Here is a 12,827-nt window from a genome sequence, read left to right as displayed (position 1 = left end):
ATTTGCCAAACAGTGAAAGAGAAAACCCAAGGGTATTGTTATTTCTCATTATTCAATAATTTCATTTGTTTTAAAATTGGTACATGCTACACCTGGTGACCAGAATAAAATGGAGGTTTTCTGAGTCCTTCTTCACAGAGCAATACAACATCTTACTGTAATATTGCTGCATGAATCCCAGCGACCAGTTAGGTCCCACAGAGTGGGTCTTCTCTGGGTCCTGTCAACTAAATAATGTCGCTTGGCGAGACCCAGGGGAAGAGCCTTCTCTGTGGCGGCCCCGGCCCTCTGGAACCAACTCCCCCCAGAGATTAGAATTGCCCCCACCCTCCTTGCCTTTCGTAAGCTACTTAAAACCCACCTCTGCCGTCAGGCATGGGGGAATTGAGATCCTCTTTCCCCCTAGGCCTTTACAATTCTATGCATGGTATGTCTGTATGTATGTTTGGTTTTTACAATAATGGGTTTTTAACTGTTTTTAGTATTGGATTATTATTAGATGCTGCTTTATTACTGCTGTTAGCCGCCCCGAGTCTCCGGAGAGGGGCGGCATACAAATCCAATAAAAATAAATAAATAAATAAATAAATATTCCCCAAAATATAAAAAAGTTGAATGGGATGGGGGGGGGGAGTTTCTTATTTTAGGGGAATTTGATAAAAATGTGACCTATCTATGATCAAATGCATATGCAGACTAACAATTCATCACTGATCACCTTCTGTTCTAAACATACTGCTATGTATTCCAGTGAATGCGCACCTGATTTTTAGGAAAGATTACCTCACTCTGTTTGGATTAAAGTTTATTGGGCCTGACAAAGCACCAAAAAAGGAATTTTGGATTTGCTTACTCCTTTCCTTCTCTCAATTCTCCTTTCTCTGCCTTCTGATGACAAGTAGTAAAAAGATACTAAATTTGAACTGATCACATCTTGGTCATTTCACTTTATTGGCTCGATGTAATTGGCTGAATTATCAAATATAAATGCTCAAGGGGACTGGCACACACCCAATGTACATTTAAAGCCATGATACAGCACCCTAAATATTAATTCTATTGTGGTTTTTTTAATATGTGGAACCTCAAAGCATGGAAAAATTGAGCTGAGCCTTGGATTAGCTTCCTTTCATCACTGGGGCCACAGTCATATTATTGGGCACCCTAATACTTATTTTATTTATTTATTGGATTTGTATGCGGCCCCTCTCCGTAGACTCGGGGCGGCTAACAACAGTAATAAAAACAGCATATAAACAATCCAATATTAAAACAATTAAAAACCCTTATTATAAAACCAAACATACATACAGACATACCATGCATAAAATTGTAAAGGCCTAGGGGGAAAGAGTATCTCAGTTCCCCCATGCCTGGTGGCAGAGGTGGGTTTTAAGAAGCTTACGAAAGGTAAGGAGGGTGGGGGCAATTCTAATTTCTGGGGGGAGTTGGTTCCAGAGGGCCAGGGCCGCCACAGAGAAGGCTCTTCCCCTGGGTCCCGCCAAGCGACATTGTTTAGTTCAGTGTTTTTCAACCAGTATGCCACCGCACACTAGTGTGCCGTGAGACATGATCAGGTGTGCCGTGGGGAAATTAAACATGGATCCCCAAACTACCATTCCTGCCAGGATATCCCTTTTGTGTTCATTGAAACAGACCCAGGTTTCACACTAAGTGAATATAAATACAATTAGAAACTATATTATTAACTAAATGTATAATATGTACTGCGTTAGAGTGTTATTTTGTGTCATTTTGGTTGGTGGTGTGTCCCAGGATTTTGTAAATGTAAAAAATATGCCGCGGCTCAAAAAAAGTTGAAAACCACTGGTTTAGTTGACGGGACCCGGAGAAGACCCACTCTGTGGGACCTAACTGGTCACTGGGATTTGTGCGGCAGAAACATTAGCGGTGGGCACTAATTATTATTCAGAATGTTTTTATACTGTAGCATGAATGATGGGTCAGGTGCATGCTTACAAAATATTAAAGAAAAAAATACTGGTAGATGTTTGAGAACACCACCCTTATTTTAATGGTTGTTTTAGCTTTGGAAAAAAGTGGATTTTCTCCAGGGAATCTGAATGTGCCAAGGTATTACTATGTGGTAGCGCCAATGCTCCGAGGATAAGGAAGAAAAAGAGTAGCAAATCCCGATTCTCATTTCCAATAAAACAGAACAAATAACACATTCTGATGCCATTTATACTAAAGGGAATGCAGAAGAATGCAGACTTAGCAGAACAGTCTCATCTCCTACAGCATATGGACATGGATTATGAGCTACATTTTAGTTTTGAAATACATGCTGAGACTGTTCAGCGAGCGTATGCAGCCGCACAGTAGCTGCCTCATTAAACTTAAATAGCCTAGACAGTGCTGTGCTTACAGATCCATGCTATAGAACTCTACATTTTCTTGCTTGCTGCTTCACTGACCTCATTATGTACAGCAGCAAGATTATAATTCTGCAGAAAGTGACCATCCGTGGTTTTACAAAGGTTTCCGTCAATCAGTGAGGAGTGTTTTTTAACCACCAAATGATGCAGCTAAGAGCAAAACATTAAATGCACCCAACTCTCTTACAGTGGATGCTAATTAAAAATAATAAAAGTTCTGAGGAGCCCACCCAGCATGCTACCATTAAAACATATTTGTAAGATATTAAAAATAGTTTAAAAAATTTAAAACTGTCATTTATCCTATTATAGATGTAGAAGATTTGAGGAGCAAAAAAATGAGCACAGGGGACAAGATCGGCTACTGAAAAAGTTCATGGGTGATATGACATTTCAAACCAGATCAACGCCAGAACTCTGATTGGGTTAACAATCCTTCTTTTTCTTCTTCTTTCCTATCCTAGGTCAACCAAGCGAGAATTGTGAAATGAACACCAATCTCATTTTTTTTTAAAAAAAACACATCAGTGATGACAGAAACTCTATGATGTAAAAACCAAAACAACTGCTTAGATTGTTTCTCACTATTCTCTCTAAACACGACACCTCATGCAATATACATCCAAAAATAATATAAAAGATAAACTGCACATGTTGAATTCTGAGGTAAATATGAAAAACTATTCTGAGGAGACCTATTGACTCAGACATCATCAACTTATACCAAAAAATAAAAACCAAACCAAATAAATAAATAAATCATGCCACCTAATGAATTTCTATTTCATATAGAATGTACAGTTACACATTTGTTGTAACTGTTTTAAAATTAAACACATGGAAATTGGTTACTGGGATCAAATACAGGATAAAAATATGCACTTTGCTTCAGAATTTCAGAAACAAATATATAATTGAAAGTACAGATAGTCCTCAAGTTACAAATGTAATAGAACCTGCCAATTACATTCGCAACCCAAGGATTCGTAGAAGTGAATTGCATAACTTGACTGCAATCACTCTCTACTTTCGCCTACCCATTTGCTAATCAAATGTGTGGATTGTTAAGTGCACATGAGATATCTCAGGGTGGGTGTTATGTATCCGCGGCAGATCCGATTGGGTAAAACCTTCCCTGCAGCCATTGGCTGTTATTGGGGAAGCCCTATTTGGGTGGGCATAATACGGTTAGATGATTGGTGGTTCTGTCAGCAAAGTTCCTGTATAAATAGCTGTCAAATTAGTTGCGGTTGAGTTCTGCCAACCGATTTCAATAAACCTGTTCTCACTATTACCTGTTTCCGAAGGGGTCTTCTTCCGACATATTAGTGGGGAAGGCCATTGTGAGAGGGAGTAGTGATGGAATAGGCCACTAAACTACAGAATATAAAATAACAAGAGTTGGAAGGAACCTTGAAAGTCTTCTAGTCCAACCCCCTGCTCTGACAGGAAATTCTACATCATTTCAGACAATGGTTATCCAATGTCTTAAAAACTTCCAATGTTGGATTATTCACAATTTCTGGAGACAAGTTGTTCCACTGATTAATTTATTCTAACAATCAAGAATTTTTCTCCTTGGTTCTAGATTTCTTCTGTCCTTGACTAGTTTTCATCCATTTCCTCCTGTCCTGCTTTCAGGTGGCTCCCTATTCTTTGTGGCTGCCTCTTAGATTTTGGAACATTGCTATCATGTCACCCCTAGTCCTTCTTTTCATTAAACTAGACATACCCAATTCCAGCTATCTTTATGTGTTTTAGCCTCCAGTTGCCTAAACATCTTTGTTGCTCTTCTCTGCACTTTTTTCAGGAGTCTCGACATCTTTTTTTATAATATGGTGATCAAAACTGGATGCATTATTCCAAGTGTGGTTTTACCTAAGTATTATAAAGTGGTATCAACACTTCATGTGATCTTGATTCTATCCCCATTAATGCAGCCTAGAACTGCATTGGCATTTTTGGCAGCTGCAGCACAATGCTAGCTACTATTTAAGTAATTGTTTAGTAGGACTCCAACATCCCACTCAAAGTTACTACTATTAAACCAGGTTCCACCTATATCTCTGCATTTGGTTTTTCTTGCCTAAATGCCTACTTTTTTCACCATTGAATTTCATTTTGTTAGATAGTGCCCAAGTTCATGTCAGTCAAAATCCTTCTGTATCTTAAGCTTATCTTCTGAGGTGTGGGCTATTCCTGGAAGCTGGATGTCATCTGCAAATTTGATGACTCGGGGTGGGGGTGGGCTCACAGCAGTAATAAAATAATATACAGTAACAAATCTCTGCAGACTCGGGGCGGCTCACAGCAGTAATAAAACAATATACAGTAACAAATCTAATATTAAAAGTCTCAAATAACAAATCTAATATTAAAAGTCTAAAAACCCATTATTTAAAAAAGCATACACACAAACATACCATACATAAAACTACATAGGCAAGGGGAGATATCTCAGTTCCCCCATGCCTGATGGCAGAAGTGGGTTTTAATGAGTTTACGAAAGGCAAGGAGGGAGGGGGCAATCCTAATCTCCGGGGGGAGCTGGTTCCAGAGGGTCGGGGCCGCCACAGAGAAGGCTCTTCCCCTGGGTCCCGCCAGACGACATTGTTTAATCAATGGGACCCGGAGAAGGCCAACTCTGTGAGACCTAACCGGCCACTGGGATTCGTGCGGCAGAAAGGCGGTCTCCCCTCATACAAATAATTGATGAAGATGTTGAAGAGTATTTGGTGTAAGATAGAATTTGGGGTACCTCGCCACATACTTCCCTTCATGTAGAGATAGTCCCCGACTTACAACCATTTGTTTAGTGAAGATTCAACATACTGAAAAATATAACTTATGACCAATTCTCACACAACAATATTATTTATTAACATTTATATTATTCCACTAAAGAGCCAGTTCCTGGGATCTTCATATTTTCCAAACAAAGAGAGGTTTTTTTTAATTTTACCTCATACCCCATGATTCTTCTTAAATTCCAAATTTTGGATTATAGTTCAAATTAGATTCCTATTTTAAAACAATACTAATCTTTGTAACAACATATTAACAATATTTGGATGTTAAACCCAAAGAGGGTAACAGTGAGACAAGTCCATATTATATGAGTGCTCCCTTGTGTATTTTATAATTTCAGCCTAATGGGATTGATTCTTCCAAACCTTTAAAAAAACTTTGAGGTGTCCTAAAACATATTTTTTGTTGTCAAAGTAAAATATTCTTTAAATTACCATATTAATATGTAATTTGTTAAAAGGGAGTACAGTATTTCCTTTATTATAAGTGCTTGCAAGATATAATTAATAATATCTCTAAGTTATAAATAAAAATACCATGGCTTTAAAATCATTTAAATCCAAATTATTAGCAGTAATTCGGGAGTTTTAAATGCTGCTGAGGCAAACTACACAGAATTATAAATTCCTTTATTAATGATTTGGTTCTATTGCAGGATTATGCTATATAAATGACTAACTAGACTGTATAATTTTCTCTTTTGAAGCAAAAAGAGAGAGGATAATATAACTTCTGATCCGAAAATATGAATTTTCAGATCTCCTGATATCCTTCAAGTTTAGTTGTTTTTCTTTGCATAATTCATTTTCATCCTGCTAACCACAACAAAGGACAGACAGCAATGTACAACAGGTAATATATATTCAGCTCAGTCTCCTTTCAGAGATCTAAATTCATAGTACTTCTAAACCAGATTTCAAGACTCACACCGTTACTTGAGAGCAGAGATGGACAGAATACTAATAGATCTTTGGGTGATCTGCTGTGGATAAACAAGGTTGTCTAACACCAGTAACAACCAAAAAAAGGCTTTTTCACCCTTACTTTAAAATCCAGAGATTTATTTTTATGAAAACAATTAAAACTGAACTTGGAACCTTGAGAAGGTTTGTAATAAATATTGTGTTTACTGCATCACAACAAATTACATCTTAACAGTAATACTTAGAAGTCTAGATGTATCCCAGAGAGTTTTCTGTTTTCAACTAGTGAGTGAACAGAGAGCGCAAATGGGAGTTTATCAAGGGACTTGGGAGAAAAAAGAGAACATGAGCCAAGGAGGGGGAGGAGGCTGTTACTTGTTATGACTGCTAATAGTTTCCTGTGAGACTACTCGTTGAATTTATTCTTTCTACGTTCAGGCAGCTAAAGTCACATATAAGGTGAGGAAGGGAGCTTCTAGTGAGTAAACATCCCATGTCCAGCCAACGAAGCAGTGGAAGTGATGTGCCAGTGCCTGGAGGATGTTGGGACCTGGATGAGTGTCAACAAACTCAAACTCAACCCAGACAAGACGGAGTGGCTGTGGGTCTTGCCTCCCAAGGACAATTCCATCTGTCCGTCCATTACCCTGGGGGGAGAATCACTGACACCCTCAGAGAGGGTCCGCAACTTGGGCGTCCTCCTCGATCCACAGCTCACATTAGAGAAACATCTTTCAGCTGTGGCGAGGGGGGCGTTCGCCCAGGTTCACCTGGTGCACCAGTTGCGACCCTATTTGGACCGGGAGTCACTGCTCACAGTCACTCATGCCCTCATCACCTCGAGGCTCGACTACTGTAACACTCTCTACATGGGGCTACCTTTGAAAAATGTTCGGAAACTTCAGATCGTGCAGAATGCAGCTGCGAGAGCAATCATGGGCTTTCCCAAAAATGCCCATGTTACACCAACACTCCGCAGTCTGCATTGGTTGCTGATCAGTTTCCGGTCGCAATTCAAAGTGTTGGTTATGACCTATAAAGCCCTTCATGGCACCAGACCAGATTATCTCAGGGACCGCCTTCTGCTGCACGAATCCCAGCGACCAGTTAGGTCCCACAGAGTGGATCTTCTCTGGGTCCCGTCAACTAAATAATGTCGCTTGGCGGGACCCAAGGGAAGAGCCTTCTCTGTGGCGGCCCCGGCCCTCTGGAACCAACTCCCCCCAGAGATTAGAATTGCCCCCACCCTCCTTGCCTTTCGTAAGCTACTTAAAACCCACCTCTGCCATCAGGCATGGGGGAATTGAGATCCTCTTTCCCCCTAGGCCTTTACAATTCTATGCATGGTATGTATGTATGTATGTTTGGTTTTTATATTAATGGGTTTTTAATCGTGTTTAGTATTGAATTAATATTGTACACTTTTTTATTGTTGCTGTTAGCCGCCATGAGTCTCCGGAGAGGGGCGGCATACAAATCCCATAAATAAAATAAATAATAAATAAATAAATGAACAGGAGTTCAGTAGGGAGTCATTCCCCTCTTTTCCACCATCTTCTTTTAGTCCAGAAGCTAATCTTCATCCAGAAAGACAGTTTTTCCATCTAGGAGCTTGTCAACTAAATCAGAAAAAAAAGGTTTGGGTGGAAGCCAGGTTAGAAGGGTAGCAGAGGACTTTTCTGATAAACACGAGTGCCAAGGCAGTGACCTTCAAATATGTGCAAAATTTGTCTTTCTGTCCCCAAATGTAAGGAAAGAATATACCAACAATCTTCACTGTGCTGATGACACAACTGTTCCCTCAGAAACCAAAGAAGGCCTCAAACATTTAATCAAAAGGATTAAAGAAAATGAGCAATTTGGCCTCTTCCTGAATGTCAAAAGGGCCAAGCTCAAGATCACTGCAAGGAATGGACATGTCAAAATAATAATTGACGGTAAAGAGATTGAGTGTGTGCAGAAATTTACTTTCCTAGGATTGATCAAAGCAGTGAATGCAGTCCAGGAATAAAGTGTTGAATCACATTGAGTCACACAGCTTTGATAAAGATGAATCAAGTATGGAAAAGCAAGGAGGTAAGCCTGACAGTTAAATCCACTGCACTGTCATGTTGTCCATCTACCTATGTGAAAGTTGAACAATGACAAAAACCTAGGCAGGAGGAAAATTGACTCATTTGAACTGGATGACATGGCCAAATAAGGAAGGCAGAATGTCATGATTTTGCCTTCCATGGATATGTCTGCTTTTATGTGAATCAGTACCTGCTTATCTGTCATCTTTATTGTCCTAGGACAGTGATGGCGAACCATTTTTCCCTCCAGTGCCGAAAGAGCATGGGCGCGTGCTATCATGCATGCACGAGTGTCCACATTCGTGATTCAATGCCTGGGGAGGACAAAAACAGCTTCCACCACCACCCGGAGGCCCTCTGGAGTCCGGAAATGGCCTGCTTCCAAACTTCTGGTGAGCCTAGTAGGTTCATGTTTGGTCCATCCCAGGCTCAAAATGCTTCCCTGGAGCCAGGGGAGGGTAAAAATGCCCTCCCCCATGCCTCCAGAGGCTCCCTGGAACCCCAAAACACCTTCCCAGAGCCTCTGTGTGAGCCAAAAATCAGCTGGCTGGCATACACATGCACGTTGGAGCTGAGCTATGGCAACAGCTCACGTGCTAGCAGCTATGGCTTCACGTGCCACTTTTGGCATCTGTGCCATAGGTTTGCCATCACTGTCCTAGGAATTCTATTTCTTCATGATTGAGAAAAGCAGTTATGCTTGGATTGGCCAACAGTAAAAAGAAATGAGGCCTCCTAAAGATTTGGTGCTAGGTAAAACCAAAGCTGACACAAGCCAGAGCATAAAGCAACTCAAAGACATCAAAATGTGGACAGAGAGGTGCCACAGAATTGCCAACAATTAAAATTAACAGATTTCTCCTGTTCTTCTCCTTCTTCTTGTTTCTTATTTTTCCTTTTCTTGAAAAATATAATTGAAGTCACTTAGATAGCTAAGAACTTCACATGACAGCCAAACACTTTTCCAAGTTTCTCCAGATAGGAATGTCCAATAAGAAGGAATTTCTTATCCTTGATTGTGTATTTGAAACATAAAAGAAATTCTTGTCTGTGTATAAGTGGGTATGTTCACACACATAGGGAAAGTGGTTTTTAGAAAGTATTTCTATTCTCTTCCAAGTCTTCAGCATTTTTAGGTACAAATTGTTGAAGTTGCTTGCTGACAAGTACTGAAATATCTGGATAGCAAAACCATTTAAAGCATTCCTTCCTGCCTCTGGTTTACTGCTTTATATAAATGTCAAATGACTATGATATTATTCTTAACTCTTAAAAACATACTTGTCATCCAATATTTCTATTGCTTCCAAAATATGGTAACAGAATCTGGAGAAGGCAGGTATGGGAAAGGATATTTTCATTTTCCTGAAGGACATTATCATACAAATTATGTAGAGAATATGATCTTCATGAAACGGTACAATACCTTATTTCCCTAAGGGAGCATTGTAGTGCCCGTTAAGCATTTCCCTTTTGCATTTCTATTAGTGATTTAAGTGACAGGTGTGAAAAGTGCAGCGAGTCAGAATATTCCTTACTCCCTACTGACTACTCATGAGTGGAAGCTGAATGACAACAGCATTGCATCCGCATAGTTCAGTTCTTCCATGGAGCTCTAAATATAAATTAGTTAATGAATAAACTCTCAAGTGAGACAATAAAGCAGGGCTGCACATAGAAACATTGTGCTAGAAACTGGTGGAAAAATGTTGGCTTAGCCTGAAAGGGTTTGAAGCAGGATTTGATTACCAGCTTTTCAAAAACCAGAAGTCACTCTTCTGTTCTTGCAAGATTTGAATATGGACTTTTCATAATTTGTGGCATAAACCAAGTACAGTGGTACCTCTACCTAAGAATGCCTCTATTTAAGAACTTTTCTAGATAAGAACTGGGTGTTCAAGATTTTTTTACCCCTTCTTAAGAACTATTTTCTACTTAAGATCCCGAGCCCGGATCTGGGTTTCTCTCTCTGGCGCAGTGTATGGAAAGCAGCCTTGTGCCTGGTGTATGGGAGGCGCGTGCTCCTCCCCGCTGCCTCAGAGTCCCTCTTTTTTTTTAAAGCCTAAAAGTTTTGGATTTTTTTGATTCCCCTCACCTCACCTTCTTCCTTCAGCAGCGACTGTCCTCCTCATCTTCTTCTTCCTCCTCCTACCACCCAAATTCCGAGCTTTTATTTCTTTCCTAATGGGTTTGCACACATTATTTGCTTTTACATTGATTCTACTTAAGAACCTGGTCACGGAACGAATTAAGTTCTTAAGTAGATGTACCACTATACAGTGGTACCTCAAGATACGAACCCCTCGTCTTACGAACAACTCATGATATGAACCCGGGGTTCAGAAAAATTTTGCCTCTTCTTACGAACTTTTTTCGAGTTACGAACCGGCGTTCGGAGACTGCTGAGAAGCCGCGTGGGTTTGGGGGGGTGCTGGCAAGCCCCCCAGGCCGGCTGCGACCTTTTAAAACAGCCGCGCCGCTTCCCAGCTGTCTCCTGAAGCCGAACGCGGAAGTTCGGTTTTGGCGTTCGGCTTCAGGAGACAGCTGGGAAGCGGCGCGGCTGTTTTAAAAGGTGACAGCCGACCTGGGGGGCTTCCCAGCACCCCCCGTTCGGGGGGGTGCTGGGAAGCCCCCCAGGCCGGCTGTCACCTTTTAAAACAGCCGCGCGGCTTCCCAGCAGTCGCCGAAAGCCGTTTTTTTGCGGGGGTTTTTTTGGTTGCACGGATTAATTGACTTTACATTGTTTCCTATGGGAAACAATGTTTCGTCTTACGAACCTTTCGTCTTACGAACCTCCTCCTTGCACCAATTAAGTTCGTATCATGAGGTATTACTGTACACTTTTTCATAAAGACATGAATAGTAACTTTTTAATCATTAAATAATCTCTTGAATTTTTAAATCAAGGATTAAAATCATGTAGATTAATTTCTTCATAAGAACCAGTTCAAATTTAATCTGATCCAACTATCCTATTCTGGCAAAAAAGAAAAAAACATCCATCATAATACTGTTTATTCTTATTTTGTGACTTGAGAAAAAGAAAAGGCAAATAACTCTGCAGATCTATAAATCTAAAGATGCTACAAAATTCATGTAATAAAAGACATTTATATACTGCAATTTGTCAATATTTATTTCCAGGGACTGTTCAATGTAAACTTATATTCAAAAACAATATGAACTATTAAAATTAATATATTGCAATTGATAAAAGTATTAATTATAAAATATTGATATTAATTGATTGTGTTTTTGAACATAATTTTACATTGCAATTATTATAAATTACAATATACATTTTTACTATGTATTACAGAACATATTTTATATACTCACATATACAGACTATAAAAGACTAGTTTCCAATATCTGAAATAAAATATAATATAAAATGCCCAAGTAAACAGAAAAAAATAACAGTCCAGTATACATATAAAAAGTAAAATCTGAGCATTTATTTGGGATGCTAAAAATGAAAAAAAAAAGGTAGTCTTTTGCTGTGTTTATTTGGGATGTATAATGATGTTCATCAATTGTGTTAGAAGAGGTCCTTGACATCTAACAGGTTGTGGGCTGTACACGATGTGTCCACAGGTGGCTGCTAAGACCTATACAGGCACGAAATGTTCTACCACATATTGGGCAGACATATGTGGGCACCATTGTCACAGCATTTGAAGCTCTGGATTTGCAGAGTGCTCACTTCTCTGGTTATTCTTCTCTCCTCAGATATCTGGCAGCCTTGGTGGATCAGCATACACCAATTTCCCGCCCAGGGATAAGGGGCGGTGTTAGATATTTGCCTGGGTGACCTACCCAGACAGGGTAAAAGTCAAAAGTTCAGAATTGTTTATTGCATGTTGATTGGTTGCCTTCTTTTGGTGCTTAAAATGTATCTTTGTAAAACTGCCCTGTTGCTGGCCTAGATTGTATAAATAGGAGAACTGTCATTGTATAGAGCTCTCAATACTCCATGGCTTCTTCACTGAATTGACTTCCTTGTCCTGTTAGCGAAATAGACCTTGCTTGATTCAACCTTGCTTTGAGAGTTATTACATTGGTGACGAGGAAACAGACCCTCCGTGTGCTATCATGGCTACTCCATCCGTAGTCCAGCCACCTGAATTCTTTGACCCAGAAAGAATGACCTGGACAGCCTACATGGCAAAGTTTGAAATATTTTTGGAAGCGGTCGGCGGGTAACACCAGACTGTCCTCTGGACACAACACAAGGGTTTCCCAGGAGATGATGTTGATATCGAGGTGGTTTGTCGAGAAGGCATAATAATGATAGGTGGACATTGAATGTTACAATTGTTGCATGTACACTATAGAGTTGAAGAATTACAAAAGATTACTGGAAGAATAGCAAAGAAGATGCATGGAAGTTAAAAGCATAAAGGCTTACTAGAGAGACCAAATCAGTGTGCAAAGCCAGAATTGAGAACACAGTTGTTTTATCTAGCTCGAGTAATGAAACGTCTACAAGAGAACCACCAAGCTCAGAGAGTACCAAGAACCCCTCATTTCAACTGTGAGCTATAGATGTTCTCCCTTACTGAGAAGACAGTAAAGAAGCAAAAGAGACAGACAACCACATAGCTGCTGAAAGAAAATCA

The 12,827-nt window shown here is 39.8% G+C and overlaps 1 protein-coding gene across 2 annotated transcripts in view; it reads right to left on the bottom strand.

Moving 5' to 3' along the window:
• The window catches only part of MARCHF3 (membrane associated ring-CH-type finger 3), a 195,025-nt gene that overhangs the window by 49,991 nt on the left and 132,207 nt on the right, over positions 1-12,827 (bottom strand). The gene's annotated exons all lie outside the window — the stretch shown is intronic.

Source organism: Erythrolamprus reginae, chromosome 2 (genome assembly GCF_031021105.1).
Source record: "Erythrolamprus reginae isolate rEryReg1 chromosome 2, rEryReg1.hap1, whole genome shotgun sequence".
NCBI classification, from domain to species: Eukaryota; Metazoa; Chordata; class Lepidosauria; order Squamata; family Dipsadidae; genus Erythrolamprus; species Erythrolamprus reginae.
Note: the sequence above shows the minus strand (reverse complement) of the source record. Positions and strands in the feature narration are given on the sequence as shown.